The following is a 22,860-nucleotide window of genomic DNA, read 5'->3' as shown; positions in this document are numbered from 1 at the left end:
ATTGGGAATTCCATGTAGTCGTTCGTAGTCATCTCCTAGAGTTCTTTCACTGGGTGTAGCTGGTTCAGTTCATTACTGTTCTATTGGAACTGATTTGGCTCATCTCATTGTTGAACATGGCCATATCCATCAGAATTGCTCATCTCCACAAAACTGCCCAGCCCCAGCAAGGAGACAATAAAGTATTTGGATTTTAACCCCTGGCTACTCTTCTGGCCATCACTGAACTAAAAGGAAGGCGGCCTGAAGAACCCCAGGAAATAGTAGCAAAGAACATTACAGAAAGGTCTTTTTTTTTAAAAAGGGGGAAGCTAAGGAAATAAAAAGAGAGGAATACAAAGTTTTTGTCTCTTGATTCTTTGCATTTTCTCTGGAATTTGAAAGTGAGGATAAAACACCATCTAAAGGGAAATGATTGAAGTTGTAAGCTCCTTGATTGCAGGTTGTGGTTTTTGTGCAGTTTTGTTTTTCACACTTTTCTGTATCCCCAAGGTTTAGCACAATGTCTAGCACACAGAAAATGTTAGAGAAGTGCTTTGGGATCTATTGATTGGCTGGCTTATGGCAGTGCCCTTCATCCTCTCTTCATGGACAATCTTCTCTGTGATGTGCCATCTAGAGTGGCCCAGGATACTAGGAACATGAATGGAAGGAGCTCAGAAGGCTGAGCATCTGAACGATGACTAGAATTTTCCCCTTAATGCAACTGAACTGACGGCCTTCTTCCACGGATTCCAAGAAAACTTTCCATTTAGGAGGTTCTGGCTTGATTGGGTAGACAAGATGTGTTGAGCTCCAGCTGCACCTTCTGGTTGATCACACAGGTAATTTCCTGTCATGTAGACACAGGCTTGAGCCGGAAACCAGCCTTTGTTATGTTGTTAAGGCAGTCAGCTTTGTAAAAATAGCATTCACTTTGTCTCATTTTACATGCAGGTGTATTGAGGTGGAAAGAGAGTTGACAATTGTGGATGGGCTTTGGAGTCTTGTCTTAGAGCTGCATTTTTCATTGAAGGTGTTGCTAAGTGTGTTGGGTTCTGACCAAGCCATTATTTTCCAGCTTCTCCAACATATCTGTTTCATATGGCTTATCCAAGCACCACCGGGAACTTGTGGTGCGTTTCTGTATTGTCAATCCAATACAGAAAAACTGCCCCCCCTCCAAATTGGTTATTTTACCTCATGTTGGTCCCTCTCCCCCACGGATGCACATGTTCATATCAATACATGTACAGAAAATGAATGGGTTTTTTGTATTCCATTAGGTTTTAAATCCAATTTAATTAAACCAGTATGACTGTATAAGGTGATCTATGGAGAGAGGTAGCATGTAGTTAATTACATGTTGGCCTTAGAATAAGGAAGACTTACGTTTAATTCTGCCTCTGCTATTTTCTACTTGGTTGTTTTTGGATGAATAATTTCACTTCTCTAGTGCTCAGTTTCTTCATATGTAAAATGAAGCCATTGGACTAGATGGCCTCTAAGGGCCTTCTGGCTCTGACCTAATGAACTTCTCTGTAAAAATGCTCCTTTTGGTCATTTGGAAGACCCGCAACGTCCTCAGTGGCAGCATTTTTGTCACCAAGGCAGATGTGTGATTTTTGGTTTCAGTGACAACTCACGGTAGCTCAGTTTCCCTTTCAGCTGTGAGAAACCCCTCTAACTGGCCAACTAACATAAGCCATTTTTTTAAAATGCCCTTTGATTTTTGTTTATTAAGATGATACCAGCAACCTAGATGCCTCTGCTATGACTGATTATTCAAAGTTCTTTCAGTATAAAATTTGTCCACAAAGACACAAAAGCTATTTGCCTGATGAACGATCACTCCTACATATAAATCCTTAAGGGAAAGTTCTAGCTTAAAGAAAGAGGCAAGTTAAAGAAGAGTCTCTGCCATGTACCCACTGAATTAAAGCCAATTTATAAGAGAGACATTTACAACAATTTATGGGACATTAATACCAATTAACCAGAGAGACATACCCCTTTTTGTCTTATCCTTGAATCTAGTCCAAGGACACCGGGTCTTGCCATCTGCCTTACCACTGCTCTTTAAGGGTCATTGGGCCTCTCTGCCCTTCAGGTGAACTCTCCTACATATAATTTCTCCCCCCCCCCCAATTTGGCTATGAGCTTCTTGAGCACAGGAAGTGTCCCACTTTACTATTTGTATAACCAATGTTTCACAGGGTACTTGGAACTAAATCCTTAATGTATATTTTCCCATTGTATTCAGTGTTGTCTAGAGAGCTGGACTTGGACTCAAGAAGACCTGGCTTTGAATCCTATCTCTGACGCTTACAAACTATCTAATTGTTGGCAAGTCACTTGACGTCTCAAGTCTTGGCTTCCTGAGCTGTACCATGGGGCTAACGATAGCACCCACCTCCCAGGATTGTGAGGCTCCAGTGAGATAAGGTATGTATGTAAAGTGCTTTCCCATATGACTGTGGCTTATAATTAGTTACCTTTTTTTCAAGACTAATTTGTTTCCAAGTCTGACTAAGGTGTAGTCATGAAAGGATAGGATGTATCGGTGGTAGGTGATTAAGACTATCCTGTGGTTTAGCAGATCTTCCATTGGGGAGATGAGTGCATGACCTTAGGGAGAGTGACACGTTAGAGCAATCTTCGGTAAACCAGATGCCACTGTATCCCTAATGTTCTCCGAGGCTACCTCCATGTGAAAGATGGTGAATGACTATCAAGTAAGAGAGTAGCACAAATGGTCCCCAGGAGGCAGCTTCTACCATTAAAGGGTCAGATTGCCTTAGATGGGTAATTTTAACCTCCTATGTTTCTCCTTGCTTACAAGATGAGATTGTTATCAGCTCATTTCCCAAGATGGTTGTGGAAGATAAGTAATAAACTTATGAAGCTCTAACAAATAAAGGTGCTTGGAAAAAATATAGCATGGCCCATATCGGTAGTAATTCTTGATGAAGGAGGAGAAGATAGCGCAAGGGAGAATCAAGAGAGCCTCAATTCTCTAGCCTGTCTTTCATTTCAACAAGTAATTCAGAAGTGACATATTTATGTTGCTGTGTAGTGCATTTCTGCGTTCCCATCTTGTTCCACCACCATCCAAATGGAAATGTGCTAACAAGCAAGGAAATTGCAAGAAGGCAGTTAATGGGGGAAAGTGAATGATTAGCAAGGGGCATGGTTAATTTGTAAATTGGCTAACATCCCTGTATAATTGGGAAAATCTAGAATTGTTTGGACTTCACAAAGACATATTCCATATATAATCAGTATTCTGATGACAGCTGAATAAAAATGATAGCCAATCATCTTCAGATAATGCCAATTAGCTTGTATGCAAGACCGTTCTGATTTTATTGAGCACAAATTCCCCTTCTCTGTTGATTTCTTTCAATTTTAACATCACTGTTCAATTTCCTTTGAAAATGCATATTTTTAATTACCTCAATAAGAAATACAGTATTTTACATTCTATTTACCCAATTATCGGCAGATGGAGCAAAATGTGGGTTGTCAGCGTAGGAAATTGTTCTTGGGTCATAGGGAGGATAGCAGCCCGTGCTTTCCAAACACATACTGGCAGACAGGGCATATGCTAGTTGGAGGTATAACTCAGATTCCTGGATTTTACTCATCTGCCGCATAGTCAGTGGCTGGACACAGAAGGGAGGGCAGTCAGACTTGGTGGAGAATGGGAAGACTCATCCTTAATTTATCATAACCTGGATCTTGAAATGTAATCCACACTTATGTAGATTTAGATAGAGCTCATGCCTGGGTCTCAAATAGTTGACACAAATGCTTCAAGAAGCATTTATTACACATCTCCTATGTGCTAGGCACTATGACAAGAGATGGAGATACAAAAACATGGCCCCTACTCTCAAGAAGCTCACATTCTAATTGAGGAGATAACCTGGAAGCAATTATGTACATATAACATATGGAAGGTATTCTTAGAGGGAAGTCATTGGTAGTGGACGGAATGGGACAATTTCTCCTGAAGAAAGTGGGATTCGAATATGGGCTTGAGGAAAATGAAGGAAGGTTGGAGAAGAAGCCAGGAGGGATCGTTTTGGGCTGAGGGACAGTGAGTACAAAGATGAAATGCCATGTTCGAGAAACAGGAAGGAGACTAATGTCATTGGATTGTAGAGTATGCAGAGAGGAAAAAGGTATAAGAAGGCTAAAAAGGTAGGAAGGTGCTGAGAAAGGCTTTAAAATCCAGAAGATTTGACATTTGCTCTCAAAGATAATAAAAAAGCATTGGTGTTGGAGGTGTGTGCGCAACGTGGTCAGATCTTACTTTGGGAAGATCAGTTTGAGAATGGTGGGGGATGGAGTGGAGTAGGGAGAGATTTAAGGCAAGATAACATCCAGAAAGCTATTGCTGCAATCTGTATGTGAAGTAATTGGGGTCAGGTGACTACATAAGTAGAGAGAAAGGAAAGCATGTGACACATGTGAAGACAAAAAGACAAAGTTTGACCAAAATGAGAAGAAGGAGTTGAGGATGAAGCCAAGGGTATGAGTCTGGGATCCTGTGAAGGTAGTGGTGCTCTTGACAGGAAGAAGGAAATTGAGAAGAAGAGAAGATTTGGGGGGACCTATTGAGTTTGACATGCTTAATGGGCATCCAGTTCAAGATGTCCAAGAACCAGATGGTGTTGTGAGATTGAAACTCAAGAGTGAAACCCCCCTCCAAAAAAAAAAAAGAAAGAAAAAAAGAAAAAGAAAAGAAAAAAAAAAGAGAAAAAAAAGAAACTCAAGAGTGAGGTGAAGGATAGATATATGAATCTGCTGCTGAACCCACAGAACTTGATGGGAGCACCAAATGAGATAATATGGAAGCAGAAAATTAGAGGGACCACTCAGAAATCACAGTTAGTGCTCATAACCCAAAGGAAGATCCAAGCAAAGGACACTGCAAAGCATTGGTCAGACAAGACAGGTAGGACAAGTAGAAAAGAATAGCATTGTGAACATTTAAAAGGGAGAAAGTATCTTGAAGAAAGTGATGTTCAACAGTGTCAGTGGCTGCAGAGATCTCAGTTAGAATGAGGTCTGAGAAAAGGCCATTAGATTTTGCAGTTAAAAGATTGCCAATACCTTTGGAGAGAACAGTTTCAGCTGAATTATGAGGTTGGAAACCAGACTATGGACAGCTTAGAATCAAGTGAGAAGAGAAGTTAAGGCAGTGAGTGTAAATACCCACAAGCAGTTTAGCCAAGATGAGAATGGGTATCAGACAAGAGAAAGAAGAGATGGTGCCATCAAATGAAGTGAAGCTTTGTTAAGGATCAGGAAGTCCTGGGAATTTATTATTTTTTTTTTCTTTTGTGAAGCATTTGGGGTTAAATGTTAAGCATCTGAGGCTAGATTTGAACTCAGTTCCTCCTGACTAAAGGGCCAGTGCTCTATCCACTAAGCCACCTAGGTGCCCCAGGAATGTTTTTAGGTATCAGAAGAAGCTAGATATACTAGGGAAAGATTGAAGACAGAAGTAATTACCCAAGTAATAGATTTCATTAACTTTCGGGCCTAGGACTATAACCCAAGTTTAATGGTGAGGTTCTTTACATTCCATGGTCATTTTACATACATGGGGAGTCTCTTAGAATAGCTTTTTGAGCATTCAACGGCCCAGTTCATCAGAAAGATGTTTGTTTGTTTGTTTTTTCCAAAATGGAAGATCTCCACTTTCAGAGCCACCAAGTAAATGACATTACCTTATGATGCTTAGAAAATTCCCACCTGGTGGAACGGTTGGCTCTGGAAAGCCTCAATCATGTTCAGGTGACAGGTGGGAACTTGAGCCAGCCCCTGAAACGTGGCTACCCACAGAGATCTGAAAATAGCTTTCTCTCAGATTTTGGTGGTTCCTAATATTCAGCATAGGTTACTGCAATGAACTCTCCCTAAGTCTCTTCTTGGATATAAGCTGAAACATCAGCAGGTGTGCAGTAGCTCTAAGACAAGACAAGAATATGTGGTGCCTCTGCACTCTCTCCACTGACCATAATTTTCAGGGCTCATTTCAACCTGTAAAGTGTTTTATGACCACCTTACCACCTTTGAAGATTGACCTTGCTATTCAGGCAGTCCTATGGATCAGTCTTGTCTATGTCCCCAAAATAACCAGATAGACTGCTAAAAGATTCCATCAGTCATCTGAATGTTTGCTTTTCCAGGAGACTAAACAAATGCTTCCAAAGACCTAGATGTTTGGCAGTGTGTCTACACAGCTGTTGACTTGAAATTGGGTGGACATGTGAAACAGGCACCTTTTCCCTGATCTCTGCCCTTCTTTTGCCCTAGGTCCCTAGGTAGCCTGCCATCATTACCTCGTGGCTCTCCCAGCAAGGCCTACCTGTCAAACCAAAGCTTTTGTTGGAAAGCCATGATGGCGGTAGGGGACATGTACATTCCAGCTGTTGTATTTTCATGAAGGAACTTTGGGGAGATGGTTCATCCTAATCACAAACAGGCTGGATGGTAAAAACCACAGGTCCCACTCGCTCTGTAAAATGGCTCTAAAAGGCACGGCTTGTTCCCTGGAGCTCCTCTGAGTAGCACAGTAATGCACAGGGATCTATTTTTGGGGGGCCAGTTGAACGGTCTCTGAGGGGAAGTTCTATAGCTGGCACAAAACATATCATTGCCTGGCATCCTCTTTTTGGAAAGATAAGTATGAAAATGCAAACCCCAAATATGAGAAAAGGTAGCTGAGCCTTGTGGCACTTCCCATCTTTTACGAAGGGATTTCTTCCTACATAGTCACGGAAGTCATTCCAAATGTATACCCTTGAATGAATTATATTAAATTTGGGTCTGTTCTTTCAAGTGTATTCAGATCAAATATATCTGCACCCTCATCAGCTCAACCAAGTAAATGAATTAATAATCATGCAAGAATCACAAACTCTAATAGACTCTATCCATAATGCCAGAGTGGAGAAGTATTTAAAATTTAATAAACTCCACTGACCCTGTCTCATTTTTGCTGCTATAAATATTTTAATATTAATAAGGAAATCATATATAATGTGTTACTTGCAATGTAGCTATAGAAGATAGAGATTAATGCACTATTGGCAGATTCTCACAAAGGTTTTCTTTAGCTTCTTACCCAATTAATACTCGTGCTAATTTATAAAGATACTTTATTCTATTCCATTACTTAGTGGGTAACCATTAATTGAAATCATATTTGTATAATAATCGCCTCTCTCTAACCTTCTTCTCCAACACCATCATTAAAAAAGTTTAAAAAGTAAGATTTCTTTGGTTAATTAGTTACTTTCCAATCTGTACAACATGTGACTGATCCCGATGTCCAAAGCAAAGTCCTTTTTTTAATTGACTGTAATGCCACATTTCTTTTTTTAAAAATTAATAGTCCAGCTTCTTCTTCATCAAGGTACTAGATGAAAACATTTGGTGATGAAGGAGATGGAACTGTCATGTCACAGTTTGTTGGTCCTGAGTTTCTTTCAGGATGCCATCTAGCACTTCATTATGAAAGGACCTTTCTATTTAAGGCAGAAGTTCAGTGGAGAACTAATGAGCTTCAGGCTCTGACTCCTGCTTTTTGTGACCCGAGTCTACATAAACTTTTGTACCCCTGTAGCTTCAGCCTGGGAGGCTTCTTTTGAACACGATGCTGGTGTCAGAGGCCGGATCCTCACCTAGCCGAGGAAATTGACAACAATTGTACTAATTACGTCTGGGATTGAATCCCATCCCATGACTCCCAAGGAGCAAAAAAAAAAAAAAAGTTCCAAAGTTTACCATTCATTAAGATTCGTGGAGACATGCTAACAGAATAGGGGGGTTTGTAATGAGGCCCCGTCTGCCTGGGAAATCTATCCCTATCTCAGCAGCCATGACTCAGTGTAAACTTGATAAACTTTTTTCTGGGCAATGGGAAGTCAGAAAGGGGACCTTAGACCACGTGGTTTATTTTACGGAAAAGGAACCTGAGGCTGAAAGAGGGAAGGTGGCTTATTGAAAGGCAATGGCTGAACAGGAATTTAAGACTCAGGGCTGTAGACTCCCAGCATGGGCTTCTTCTCAGTTCACCACGTGTTTCCATAAAGGAAGACAAACAAACAAGCACAGCCCCAGCGTGGTAGTATTATTTAGCTGTCTAAAATTCACGATTATTATTCACTTCACAAATAGAATACCCAGAAATTGTGTTTCTTCTTTGTAAGTAAAGGCTGATAAGGCTACAGAGCTGGAAGAGACCCTTAAGATCCCCCAGTCAGACACCTCGGTTTTGTACCTTCCAGGTTAATCAGCCACTTCCCTTGCAGCACCCAGGTAGATGCTGTTGGGATGGGAAGAATAGTACCACGGCACAAGATATACTTTCTCTTTGTGACTATCACTGGATCAGCCATCCAGGCCCAGGCTAAAATCTGCCACCTCCATGTAGCCATGTAGGATTTATTATTCCAGTCCACATTGAGCTATCGGGCTAAATCCATTGACTTGGAGCTGGAAGAAACCTTAGAGGCCATCTAGTCCAAGTGTTCATTTTAGGAAATGAGGAACCGAAGGCCTAGAGAGGCAAAGTGAATCACTGTGTTATACAAGTAGTGATCAAATGGGATAATATTTGTAAAGCCCTTAGCACAAGGGCTAGCACATAGTAGGTGCTTAATAAATACTTGTTGTTCCCTTGAGTGGCTGTGTTGGGATGTCAATTCAGAGCATCTGACTCCAAATTTTTTGTTTTTCCAATGCTGATTTAGATTGATTTCTCACTTTTTTCCTTGGTCTTGGATTGCAAAGAAGACCAAAAGCTTTTTAATAGCAGGGACTATGTCTCAAGCCTCTGATCTGTACCTCTTGATCTTGAACCCCATTCAAAGCCCCTTCCCCAATTAGCTTCTCGGTATCAGTTGTCACTGACTTAAACTGAATAGGAAAGGAAGAAGCACAAGGTGGTAAAATCTCTTCAACAGCCACATTTGCCATCAGTGGTTTTGTACACTGATGTCTTGCAACTTTGAAAGGAGAAAGAATTGCAAGAGGATGGGCACAAGCTGGGATCTTTCAGGAAGACATGAATAACGGTGCAAAGAGTTATTTCAAAGTCGATTTTCAAAATATTTGTTCTGGCTGGAAAGACTCACTGGGGAGGTGGCAATGTACAATGCATGTTTACAGTCACAGCACGTTTGGGCTAGGACCTACTGCCTCAGTAGTACCTAACAGAGAATCCCTGAGACAATAACCCTGTTTTGAGGTCAGCCAGCCTTTGTTAGAAGACCTCCAGTGAGGAGAGATCCACTTCTTCCCTAAGCAATTTATATCAGAAAGAAGACATCTCTGATTTTTAGAAATTCTCCTCCCCTGAAAACAACACTGTATCTGCCACATTTTTTGGTCATCTGTACTCCCTGCTCCCGGTTTGGCCCTGTATCATACCCAAGATCCTAGATCTGAAGCTAGAAGAGATCTCAATGACTTTTCTAACCGTGTCAGATCAGGAAAATGAGGCTTTGCCAAGGTCAGAAAGGTGAGTAAAGAGGCATTATGGTATTTTTTCAGCATTCTTCAAACATTTGCTATTTGACCATCACTTTTTTCTTGCCTTCATTGGTTACTTGTTTTTTCTTATTAACAATGCACCATTCCAGGTTGTTATTTGATGTAATCACTATATTCAGAAATGCTAATGTAGCACTAATATAGACATTTAACACATATGGCCTGCATTGGTTTAGACAGTCATTCATCATGAACTAATTAAAACTGTCTTTTTTTTCTGTTTAATTATCGGTCTCTGATGATATTAGATGAAGACAATGTATTTTTTCAAAAAAAAAATGACAACCACATACTGTCTGGCAGCAGTGATAGCTGTCATACAGTTGGTGGTTTCAATTTTCTTTCAAAATTATGCTGGAAGAAGCACTTCTGAAATGCCTTGAGAAAAATAAAATACAAAAAAAAATAACAAAACATCCTCAACCCAAGGAACATCTGCTGATATTGATTCTGTGAATCTGAAACTTTATGGAACCATAGAAAAGATGTATTTGACAAGCAATTTTTGGACTGTTTTCAGAGTTTAAGCAAACAACATCTGTTAATATTGATTGGGGGGGGTACTGAAACTTTGCAAGAAATCGTAATTAGAAGGTGATTGAGAAGTGAGTTGTGTTTCCATAGACATTTGAAAATCAAACAGCAACCACATTTTGTAGAATTTCCTTTTGGCTACACAACTTGGGGGAAAATAGCCCTAAATAGGGACAAAAGAGGAAACGTACACAACATTAGCTGTGAATCTGGGGGGAGGAAAAGGCACTATGAAAAGTGTTTGCTCATAAAGTAAGAGCTGCTTAATAATCAACATTTTAATCAAATGATCTCGGCTACAAATATAGAGGGAAATATTAGCATTATTCTTTAATTAAAGTTATGGTTTTCAAATAAATTAATTGGCTTTCATTTGTAATCTCCTTTAAATTGATTATATTAATAATAACTATTCTTTATATAGCACATTGGGGTCTACAAAGTGATGCACATGCGGTATTTTTTACTTCAGCTTTTACTTCATATTAACTATGATGTTAATGCTGTTATTAGTCCCATTTGGCTGACGCTGAAACTGAGTCCCAGCAACATTCAAACCCACGTCCTCTGGACTTCAAGTCCAGTGTTCCCTTCCCTATCCCCAGCCTTCAAAAACTAAAACACATGCCAAAGGACTCTTAAGCTTTTTTTGATTACATAACCCATAAGTACTTAAAAAAAAAAATCACATGCTGCGTCTTTCTCTTTCTTCCTCTGTCTCTTGTCTCTCTGTCTCTTCTCTCTTTCTCTGTCTTTCTTTTCTCTCTGTGTCTCTGTCTCTCATACACACACACACACACAACACCAGTGAACTATGTGAGGAACTGAATAAAAAGGTATTTGCAAGCATTTACTATTTTTATGGCACTGTGCTAAGACACGAGGATACAGATAGAGGTAAGAAAGACAGTTCCTGCCCTGAAGGACCTTATATTCATATAAGGAAAGATGAGACAGAAAGGAGTACACTGGAGCAGGAAGTCAGAGTGAATGTGGAGTGGAATCATAGGGTAATTGACTGAGGGATCCTTCCTGGGAGATGGTTTTAGAACTTGAGGTGGAAGGGGAGAGGATGGAATTATGTACTTTTAGAAACTTGTGTAAAAATTAAAATCAAATTTTTAAAGGGATGAGATAAAATGAAATAAAATTTGCTCCTAGATTCAATAGGGAGCCTTTGGATTGAATAGAGTAGGTGAGTGATGTGGTCAGATCTGAACTAAAGGAAAATATTTTTGTCAACTGTGTGGAGGATGATGAAGGGAGAGAGAGAAAGGAGGGAGGAACAGACAGAAAGAGACAGGAAGATGGAGAGGGAGAGACAGAGACAGAGAAAGACAGAGACACAAGAAAGATTTAAGGAGAGGAAGGGGGAAGTGAAGAGAGAAACAGAAAGAGAGACGGAGACATAGTGAAACAGGGAGGGAGGGAAGGAGAGAGAGAAGAAGATGGAGAGAGAGACAGAGAGATGAAGGGAGGGAAAGAGAAGTGGAGAGGAAAGAGAGAAAAACAGAAAGAGAAACAGAGAGGGGGTGAGAAAGAGAGACAGAGAGGGAGAGAGAAGGAGAGAGACAGAAACACACACACACACACAGAGACAGAGGGAGGGACAGATAGAGACACAGAGAAAGAGAGAGAGACTGGCAGACAGACAGACAGGGAGAGACAGAAACAGAGGGAGGAGAGAGAAGGAGGAGGGAATAAGAGAAATTAGGAACCTCACAATGGTCCAGATGAGGGAGGATGAGGATCTGAAGGTAGCATATTGACTTAGAAAAGCACAAATTAACATTATTAATGTAGATATCTATATATGTATGTTTGTATTTAATATTTCTCAATTACATTCTAGTTGGGTTCTGGGCCCACTCTTCTTGTTTTTGTTTTTGTTTTTGTTTTTTTTTGTGGCTGCGTTTGACACCTTCCTTGAGAACTAAGAGGTCAGTGAGAGTAGAAGGAAGCAGGGATTGCAAGAGCCCTACTAGAAGTAGAAACACCAAGGTTCAGCTATTTGTTGGACACATAGTGTGACAGAGAGTGAGGGGCAACCTTAACAGAGGACCTGTGTGCATGGTGACCCTTTGCGCTAAAGCATTCCTCATCTCTCTTCCTGCCCCCCCCTCCCATGAATGAATTAAATTAACACCAGTAACCTACCTGGATTTTCCATTTATTTTTCCTAACCAAACCTGGTACAGTTTCGACACCTCATTCATTAATCTATTTGTATCTGTTTGCATTTGATTCGAAACAACAAAAACAACAACTTATGGCCAAAATCCAAGTCAAATTCAACCAAGTGAGCGGTTATTAAACATCTCCTATGTTCAACGGTTGGAGATACTAGTATAAAAAAGAAACACAGGGGGGCACAATCTAATGTAGATAAGATAGAAGATACATTCTATCTACAATATAATGTAGATAATAAATATACAAGTATATTCGGAAAAATTGTGCATTGAATAGATGCAGATAATACAACTAAAGGGCAGCTAGGTGATATAGTACATAGTGTTGTGTGACCCAGGGCAAGTCAACTCACGCACTTTTCCTCAGTTTCCTCATCTGTAAAATCAGCTGGAGAAGGAAATGGCAAAGCACTCCAGGATCTTTAGCCAAAAAAAAAATAAAACAAAAATCCAAAGATCTCACGCCTGAGTTGGGCAGGATTAAAAGGAAAGAACACACACCACAATTAAATCCAAGGCAATTCAAAAGGGAGGTCACTAGCCAGTAAGGGGCTCAGGAAAGCTATATGCAGATGGCAGTGAATGGACAAGGACTGACTCCATGAGGTGGCAGTGAACAGGAACTGCATCGGAAGCAATGAATTTCTACCTCTAAGATGAGGAGATGGAAACTTTACTGCAAGTGACTCGTCCAAAGTCAAATAAACAGGATAAGAGAATGAGAGATGGAAAAGACCTTAAAGATCATTGAGGCCAATCCCCTCATTTTGTAGATGGAGGAACTGAAGATTGAAGAGAACGTTTTCTTTAGTAGGTGAAGGACTATTCCGAACAAAACCACAAAGAAAAAATTAGCCTTTACCCAATACTTCCCAGTTTCCAAAGCCATGTGCCCCCAGTGCCCCAATTTATCCTACAACTACCCATCCCCTTCTCTATCAGATTGGAACCCTGGGGTTTGCCTTGTGGGCCCTTGGCTCTTGCTTAGAAGAACTCATCTGTGGACCACACAGGAAGGCCTTAGCCTTTCAGGCTGTTTGCCGTCTCCATACAATGCCACAGCGCTTACCAGCTGCCTTCTCTTTCCAGATCCCCCCCTAGATATAGCCATTCCCATTGAAATTGAAGATCTCTGAGGGCAGGCATTGTCTTAGTCACTGCCTGTGCCCAGCATATGGTGAGTGGCAGAGAATATGTATTAATACATTGTCTATCTGTCAATCACCCATCTTTCAATCAATATATCTGCCTTTCTATTTGTCTATTATATGTCTGTCATCTTTCTATCATCTGTATTTCAGTCTGTCATCTGTCTATATCTTTCAATCATTGTTCTGTCTATATCTATCTTTCAATCTATCAGTCTATAGCCATTTTTCAATGTATCATCTATCAGTCTCTATTTTTCAATGTAACATCTGTTTTTCTCTCACTCTCTCTCATTTATCTATATCTATTTTTCAATCTAACATATCTGTCACCTATTTATCTTTCAATCTAACAGCTGTCTATAGCTAGCTTTCAATGAATCAATAATCTCTTATTTTTCTTTCTATCACCAGCACATTTTACATATGAGGTAACTGAGGATCAAAGAGATTCTAAGACTAATTTAAGGTCATTGGACTCTCCTCTTTCTTGACTTTAAGACATTCCTGCAGAAATGAATAGTGCATGGCTGGCACTTGGACGTTGATAGGCTTTTCCCAGACAGAAGCATATTTCTCTGTCATGGAAGAGAAAGACACCAAATGGCTCTATTTTCTTTCTGTTGAAGGCTTTTTCTCCTGGCCCTGGGAACAGTGTCTTGTTATACAAGGCTCACTGACATAGAATTGAGCTTGTTTGTGCTCTGCATGTTTATACATGTTTGGAAACTATTGGCACTTGAAAATTAAACGCATATTTGGGAACCTTTCAAAATCAATTGAATCCCAAGATTATTCATTCTCTGTGGAAAGGACAATAAAGGAAGAACTTTAAATTAACATAGATAATTTGGGCCTTGGAACACTGCTGGGAGAATAGGAGCCTTCCTGGGTTGCAATATTCTGCTGGAAGAGTTAAAGCAATGCTGGGGGGTTTGGAGAGTCCTCCATCTCCCCCACGGTCTACCACCACCTGTGTTCTGGCAGTGGGACTGGCACTGGAAATGGTCAAGTCACATCACGTCCTGATGATAGCATCGCTGAAGCCAAGGCAGAGAAGAGACCGGAGTAATAAATCAGAAATCATTTGGTCCAATCCTTCATTTGGCAGGTAAGGAAACTGAGGCCCAGAGAAATCTAATTACCTGCTCAGTGTCACGAAGGTACTTGACAGAGGCTGCACTGAAATCCTGTGTTCCTTTGAGTAACACACAATCAAAATAAAAACAGTCCCTTCTCTACAACACTGTAAATGGGTGGCAGCTTCAATATAGGTGACAAGGAAACAGCCTTAAATTTCCCAATAGTTTGGAGGGGAGAAAACAAGCAACCCCGACCCTTGGGAAGAGAGTCTCAACAAACCCACCAGCTGTTATTAGGTGTCAACAGCTGACCCTGGCATTTGAGGCCAAATCCCACCTCTACCATTTGCTTCTTATGTGATCTTGGGCAAGTCACCTCCCTGAACTCCATTGTCCTCATCTGAAAACTTCTGAGCTAGAGATCTGTGTCTCTTTGATCCTACGAAATCAACTGTACTTTCTAGAGCTTGTCAATCTGACTTTCTGTGAGCTCAATGAGGTCTGTTTCCTCATGTCACGTTCACACTGCCCTGTCCTTTGGGTAAAACAAAAGAAGACAAAATCATCAAACAAAAAAACAATCCACCCCCATTTTATGGACAGCAGCTCCCCGGCACGATGATTTGGCATTCCTCCACAGGGTCACCCTTAAAGTTTGAATATTATTAGCTGGGTGACCAGCAGTCTCTTTGTCTTAAGCATTATTTCTATATTGCTTCTCAGAATTCAACAGGGGAGTCCTGGGGTGGAAACTCCTTTCAAAGAGGTTGGTCTGTTTCTCTGTGTTAACTAATGATGCCCAAATTATAATTTCTTTGGTAGTACTTTGCAAATAGCTCCCCCGATTTTAGAGGACCAATAGGATGGTCATGTTTCCATTCTAGTGACAACTATCCAGAAAAAACTTCACCAAAATGTAAAGAGGATAGTCAGATGAAGTTTGTTTCTTTTAGGTCTCACCCACATGGATAAAAGGTAATTTACATGACTGAATTCACAGATAACTCTGAAAGGACTCTCATTACCCCAATAACCTCCGAATAGGACAGACTACACTTTCTCTGCCAGCTGAAGCTCCGGGAACAGCTAAAACCCAGAAAGGCATTTCTGTTGAATTGAAAATCATTATTAGAGCTTTAATCAAAACCTGATTTTCCACAGAATTCTTTATCCACCCAATTACTCTAGAGTTTGCTACAATTCAAATAAAAAAAGAGGTAGCTAGTCCAGCAATAAGAGTCTGAGTTCTTGGGGTTGGCTGTGCACAAAGGTAGGTTATCTGCCAGATATATGGCAGAGAGCAAAATGCAGACTTAGAAAATGAATTACCAGTCAGAAAGTTGGGGACTGGAAATTCAGGCTAGAGACTTTTTCCTGCCCTGAAGTATCATTCCAAGTCCTGATGTTTATTCAAGAAACCAGAAGCTGCTCCTTGGGGAAACTTAGATGTGAAGCCAGCATTCATGATGAATTGCATTTCTGACCCATTGTAACATTTAATATTTTTCACATGTTATTAACACACTGCTCTATAACCTGTATAGTGGAGTTAGTTCTTCTCTTGCGCTTTGAACTCTAACAGAAGAATTCTCAGCACAAGGAAAAGGTGGAATTCTAGTTTCACAAATAGACATTTTTTCTACCTGCTTTTATTATAATTAATACTGTTTTTAAAGGAAATTAAAAGAGCATAACAAAGATAATTCCTTTCTCATTAATCTTTATTTGTGGTGACAACTTTTGACCCAATAGTTGTTGAAATAGTTGGAAACATGTGAGATACAATTCAGTAACAATAGCTAATAAATAGTTAGAGACAAAACCACTCCATGGCTTCATCTCACACCATCAGATGACCAAAATGGGAACAATCAACTTTGGAAGGGCTGTGGGAAGATAGACACACGAATACACTGTTGGTGAGACTGAAAACTTAGTCTGACTATTCTAGATTTTGATTTGGAGTAATACAGGAAATGTGATAATCTATTTATATCCTTTATATCCCATTTCCTTAAGGAAGTCAAAGACAGATCAAATGCCTAGTACATACCAACCCAGTTACAGCAGACCCTTGGTGACAACAAAAAATTGGAAGTAAAATAGGCATACATTTATTGGTGATGAAAAATGGATATATGAAAGTAATGGAATATTATTATATAGCAAGAAATGACCAGGAACATGGAAAGGTTTGAGTGAATTGATGCAGAGTATAATAGGTTGAATATATGCAATCATTTCAACAATATCAATGAAAAAAATCACTGAACAATTGAAGAAAATTAAGAGTAAGGAACTATATTGTTATTCAAAGTCTATAAAATTTTAAGGTCCTCTTATCTATCTATCTATCCATCTATCCATCCCATCCATCCATCTATGTATCTATGTATCTATCTATGTATCTATCTATCTATCTATCTATCTATCTATCTATCTATCTATCTATCTATTTATTCTACCCATCAAGACTTCTCACTACTCACATCACTGCCTTACCTTTAGGAGTGGCCTTACTCTGGGACAGCATAGGAACTGCTTTTAAGACGACACAGATAGCCAGTCATTCAGTTAGCCCATTTTCCTGGCTCACTGGTCTCCTTAATCTGTGCCTCCTGGCTTCCTTTAAATCCCAACTACAATCTCATCATCTACAAGAATCCTTTTCTAACTCTCCTTAATTGTAATTGTTTCTCTCTTTTACTTATTTCCTTTTTATGTAGTATATAGCTTGTTTGCTTATACATGTGTTTGCTTGTTGTCTTTCTAAATCATGAGCTCTTTGAGGGGGCAGGGGCTGTCTTTTGCCTCTTTTTGTGTCCTCAGCACTTAACACAGTGTTTGACACAAAGTAGGAGCTCAAGAAATGCTCATTGATTGGATTTTTTTTTGTTTTGTTTTATCAATATCTTTTTTTTTCTTATATCACAGTAATTTCTGGACACATTCTTTTTTTTTTTCTAACTTTTGTTTTTAAAAATATCAGTTCATATACCTGAAGAGCTATGTAACTGTTCATATTCTTGGACCCCCAACAGTGCCACTGCTGGGTTTGGTATCCCTAAGAGATTATAAAAGAAGGGAAAGGATCCACATGTGTAAATATGTTTGGGCAGCTGTTTTTATAGTGGCAAGGAATTGGAATTTGAGTGGATGCCCATCAGTTGGGGAATGCTGAATATATTATGGTATATGAATGTTATTGGAATGAACAGGCTGCTTTCAGAAAAACCTGGAAAGACTTACATGAACTGAGTGAACAGAACCAGGAGAATATTGTTCCCAATAACAAGGAGACTGTATGATGATCAACTATGAACGACTTAGCTTAATTCCAATAGATTTGGGCTGAAAAATACCTTCTACGTCCATAGGGAAAGCTATGAAGGTTGAATGTAGATTGAAGTATACTATTTTCACTTTTTTTGTTTTGCTTTTTCTTGTGTTTTTTTCCCCCTTTTTTGTTCTAATTTTTGTTTCACAACTTAAGTAATGTGGAAATGTTTTAAATGATTATGCATTTATAACCTATATGAGATTGGTTACTGTCTTGTCTTGGAGAGGGGGGAGGTAGGGAAGGGAGGGAGAAAAGATATGGAATACAAAATCTTACAAAAATGAATGGTCAAAGCTCTACATATATTTAGGAAAGTAAAATAGTTTTCATGTTAAAAATATCAGTTTACCAAAAATAGCTGTGGTATTTCAAGCAGACTGATGGCATGTGTAACATTGTATATCCATAACACATTGCTGCATATATATTATATATATACATACATATATATATGTGTGTGTGTGTACATATACACATATAAACATGTATATGTGTATATGTATAATATATGTATGTATATATATAATATATATTAAAAAGATATAAGTGCATTTTTTTTTTTTTTTTTTTTTGCTGAGGCAACTGGGGTTGAGTGACTTGCTCAGGGTCACACAGCTACAAAATATCAAGTGTCTGAGGTAGGATTTGAACTCAGGACCTCATGACTTCAAGGTTGGTGCTCTATCCACTGCATCACCCAGCTGCCCCGAGAAGTGCATTTTAAGCACGTTTCTGAGGACCAAGTTTGTTCTTCATCACACATACGTGGACTAATTTGAGTGACTTTACCATTTACTTTGTAGTCTTTATTATTATTTATTATTATTATTTATCTATGGTGTCGAGGTTCTGCCTATTTCCTCAAAGCAGGTATTAGTTTCTCTGAGGTCATTATACTTCCCACTGATTATGTAGTAGATTCAGCCATTGCCCAATTAGCGGGTGAGACCCACCTTTTTCCCACCTCGAGCCCAATCTGGTTTGCCCCAACCTCCGACCTCTGAACCGCCCATTCTGGCCCTGCCTCCGGCCTCGGCCCCGCCCATCTGGCCCTGCCTCAGGCCTCGGCCCCGCCCATCTGGCTCTGCCTCAGGCCTCGGCCCCGCCCATCTGGCCCTGCCTCCGGCCTCGGTCTCGCCCATTCTGGCCCTTTGTTTGACCTCTGACCCGCTCATTTGGGCCTTTCCTCAGGCCTCGGCCCCGCCCATCGTGCCTCTTCCGGCCTTCAGGTGGACGCCGAAGAGCGTCCCCTTAGCGGCTTTCCGGGCTACTTGCCGGTGAGTCTGGGAGGAGGGGCCAACCTGCTGTGTCGGGATGCCCCACTTTCGGGGTCGTAGCTCCCCCGCTCAGCCGAAGGGGCCGGGTTGCAGGGAAAAGTGCTTTGGTTCAGTCAGTTGTGCTGTAGCGCCTGGGAGGCTGGGGTGGAAGGCAGGGCGGGCGGCGGCATTCCCAGGTGGGGAGAGGGCCCGTGATTCCTGAGGGCAGCGGGGGGGCAGGGCCGGAGTTGCCGGAGTCTTCCCCTCCGCCTCTCTTTTTCCGAGCCGAGCTTCTTCGGGCCTTACCCCGGCCTTACCCCGGTGTAGGCACGGTGCTGGAGGTACTTGTTAAAGGCAGCTGGGCAGTCCCTGCCCTCGAGCGGCGTCCATTCTGAGGCTTGAAGCGGGAGGAGGGCACTGGAGGGAGCCGGGCGCGGGTGGAGAGAAGGCCTCTTCCTGCAGTCTAGCCTCCACGCAGCTGCTCACTTGGACTTCCAAAGGTCCGCGACAGCCGTTCCGGTGAGGCTCGCTCGGGCCGACTGGGCAAGGGGGGAGCTAAGTAGCTGCTACTGTAGGCACCCCTTCTCGGGAAGCTTCCGTGGCTCCCAAGTAAGTCTCAGATCCAATGCAGACTCCTCCCTTGGGATGGCCGAAGGCCTGCCCGGTGTTACTGGCCATCCCCATGCGGCAGTGCTGGCCCCCCTGGCTTCTGGGATTCCGCTTCCACTCAGGGTGCAAGTCTAACACCTCCTACAAAAAGCTTTGGCCTTTTTTGGCGGGGAGACCTTTTCTCCCTCATCATCCAGTAGAAAGTGATGTCCCCCCACCCCCAGATTTCTTTTTGCATACTTAGGGAACGGATCTGATGGATTTCTCTTTGTAGCCTTGGCCCCTGGCACAGGGGTGGAAACTCAATCAATGCTCATTGTATTAAGGGAGAATGATCTCTTAAAATATTGTGGTAGTTTGTTGGGGAGGGTAAAACCAGCCCGGGCTCTCCCTCCAGTGTGACACTGTAAGTGCCACGGTGTCCCCAGGAATAGAAGCTGCTGCTTCATTGGGATTGTCTTGCTTGCTCTAACCCAGCCATGGCATTGAGAATCCTGGAGCAAGCAGATGTCCAAGCAGGCTCATTATCTGATAATGACCACATTATTCTGCCCTTTCCCCTCCTCCCCCCATATTCTTGTCGGCTGTATCCCCATGTTTAGAACAGTGCTCTTTTGCCTCCTTCCTTTCTGTACTTTTGCCATCTGTCACTGAAACCCAAAGAAAGGAAATCTGCCCATTGACAGTATCTTACATCCATTTCTTCTGCCAGTATCCTAGTTCAGAGCCTTATTACCTTTTTGCATGGACATTAGAAAGAAAACCATAGCTTTTTAGTGCTTTTTGGTTTTGGATCATTATCATTTCTGCATATTGCCATTCTTCTCCACCCCCTGTAGTCATCAAGCTTTCACTTGTAGCAGAGAAAGATGGTTAAAGCAAACTACAGGACCCAACTCTTTCTGAGAGGTGATGCCATATGCAGTCTCCAAACTCTGGGAGGAAAACAAAGCGGTCCTCCTTGCCTCTTTTCTTTTTGTCTCCTGATTTGTCTTGCCCTCGGCTTGCCTCAAATCACACTCCTGGGACAAACCCGGCAGAGGCTCCACATCACCTACGTGAGGAAGTCCAGATTCACAACCTGTTGTTTAAAGCCTCCTTGTACTCTGTGAATCCTTCCTCTCCTGAATCCCCTTGATGAATCCAGTCAAATCATTTCCAAACTGTGGCATGCCTTCCTACTTCCATGTCTTTGAGGACAGTTATTCTCAGCTGATCTTACTCCTTTCCACTTCTCTGAATCCTACTTCAAGATCAAAGTCTTATCTGGCCCAAGAAGCTTTCCCCTTAATCACCTTGGCTCCCAGAGATTCTTTTTTAGAGCATTTCATAGTAGTAACAGTGATAGCTTGTACTCATGTAGCACTTCAGGGCTTGTTAAATGCATTACAAAGGTTATCTCATTAGACCCCACACCAGCTCAGTGAGAAAGGTGCTATTGTTATCTCTGTTGTTGTTGCCAAATTGTTTCAGTCACATCTGCTCTCTGTGATACCATTTGTGGTTCTCATCTCCAGGTGACAAACTGAGGCAGAGAGGATTGAATGACTCGCCCAGGCCACAAAGCTACTGTCTGAACTCATGAAGATAAGTGTTCCTGACTCCAGGTACAGTACCACCACTGTGCTACCTAGCTTCTGTTTTTCAGGAGAGGAAGCTAAAATAGACATTAAGTGACTTGTTCGGGGTCACGCAGCTTGGAAACATCTGAAGCTAGATTTAAAGTTGTATTAAGATTTCGGGCCCAGACTGCCATGTAACTGCCACATCACATGTGATTTGGTTAGCAGATTTGTCACTTGGAATAGACAGTCTTCTGTTGTATCTGTAGTTATTTATCTGTGTGTATACCCTTTACTAGTGTAGTATTGTAGTCTGGAAACAACCTTGGGCTCTCAGAACCTACATCAACAGGGCACGAGTAGGGCAGAGATTTTACCATGCCAAGTAGTCATTAAGAACAGGTCCAGAAACGTACTAATTGTACATTGTGGACAAGTCTAGAAAGGTACAAGAGACCACTGGCTTCCTGGGGATGAAATTTGTGGCTCCAACTCTTGGGAACAGTCTGCCATAGGGAGAGGAGCTACTCACGTTGATGAAAACAGACCTTGGAGGCATATCTCATCTCCCCAGCTATGTGGTCAGCCAAGTACTTTGCAAATATAGGGGCTCTATAGAAGCTGATCAGCTGATGGATACTTGACTTGGTCAAACAGGAAACAGTCATCAAACACAGGTAGCTCCCAATTGCTGCTCCCTTCTGCTGCACACATCTCTTTCACCAAGAGGTCCTTGTTTGGATTTGTCCAACCGCTTGTAGTTTCAAAACAAGAGCTGTATTTCTGGCTTCCTGTGTTTTCACAGGTGCGAATTCAATGAGCGCTTTGCTCCCATAGTCAGAACCCGAGGAAAGTGGGCGTGTGGCCAGGGTACAGTTTGTTTGACATAGTGTAGACATGCCCCAAGAGCCCCAGATGGTGAGTATTGCACGTCTACAGAGGGTTAGCTATGCATTCACCCAAATCATTATTTACTACACAAATAACAGGAGGAATTTTTAGAAATGTACTTCTAACTACTAATGGATCCAAAAATGCATTTGGAATTTATGCATCCAATTGCAACCCAAACAGTGATTTATGTGGTTTATTAAATTTTCATTTGAAAGAGAAATTACTCTTTGGCTCCTAGAATCTACTCCTGAATACCTCCCTCCATTTCAGGCCATGTTTCCAAGTGAGTACAGAGACAGGAGACTTAGCTATTGCCAGTTATTTCAACAGAGTGACATGTCTCTAGAAAATTTCAGAGGACAGTCCTCTGGGCACTATGACCTCCAAGACTCTGGCCGCAAAAGCAGATCTCGTGTTGTAAAAACACTGATCTCTCACCACCCTTGGCAAAAGCATGGGGAACTAATGATTTAGGCTAGTGTTTGCAAGGAGAGATTTCTGGCACCGTCTGAGTCAGGCATTTCTGCTCCCACACCCAGTTGTCTGATTTCCAGTAAGAGCCTGTGGTAGAGAACAGTATAAGCATAGATAGAGCTTGAAGTGTCTGTCCAGTCACACATGACTGAAGGCTTTGAGGTATATGTAGCTGCTTTGAGGGCCTCATTGGAAAGATTGCTTAATTTGGCTTTGC

At 41.4% G+C, this 22,860-nt stretch overlaps 1 long non-coding RNA gene across 3 annotated transcripts in view; it reads left to right on the top strand.

Moving 5' to 3' along the window:
* Positions 1 to 14,309: 14,309 nt before the first annotated feature.
* LOC141548395 (uncharacterized) overlaps positions 14,310 to 22,860 on the top strand; it is a 273,611-nt gene continuing 265,060 nt past the window's right edge. For all 3 annotated transcript variants that reach the window (XR_012483927.1, XR_012483928.1, XR_012483929.1), the window contains exons 1-2: positions 14,310 to 14,537; positions 21,231 to 21,320. This is a non-coding gene — a long non-coding RNA (uncharacterized LOC141548395). The remainder of the gene's footprint in view (positions 14,538 to 21,230; positions 21,321 to 22,860) is intronic.

Source organism: Sminthopsis crassicaudata, chromosome X (assembly GCF_048593235.1).
Source record: "Sminthopsis crassicaudata isolate SCR6 chromosome X, ASM4859323v1, whole genome shotgun sequence".
NCBI lineage: Eukaryota > Metazoa > Chordata > Mammalia > Dasyuromorphia > Dasyuridae > Sminthopsis > Sminthopsis crassicaudata.
Note: the sequence above shows the minus strand (reverse complement) of the source record. Positions and strands in the feature narration are given on the sequence as shown.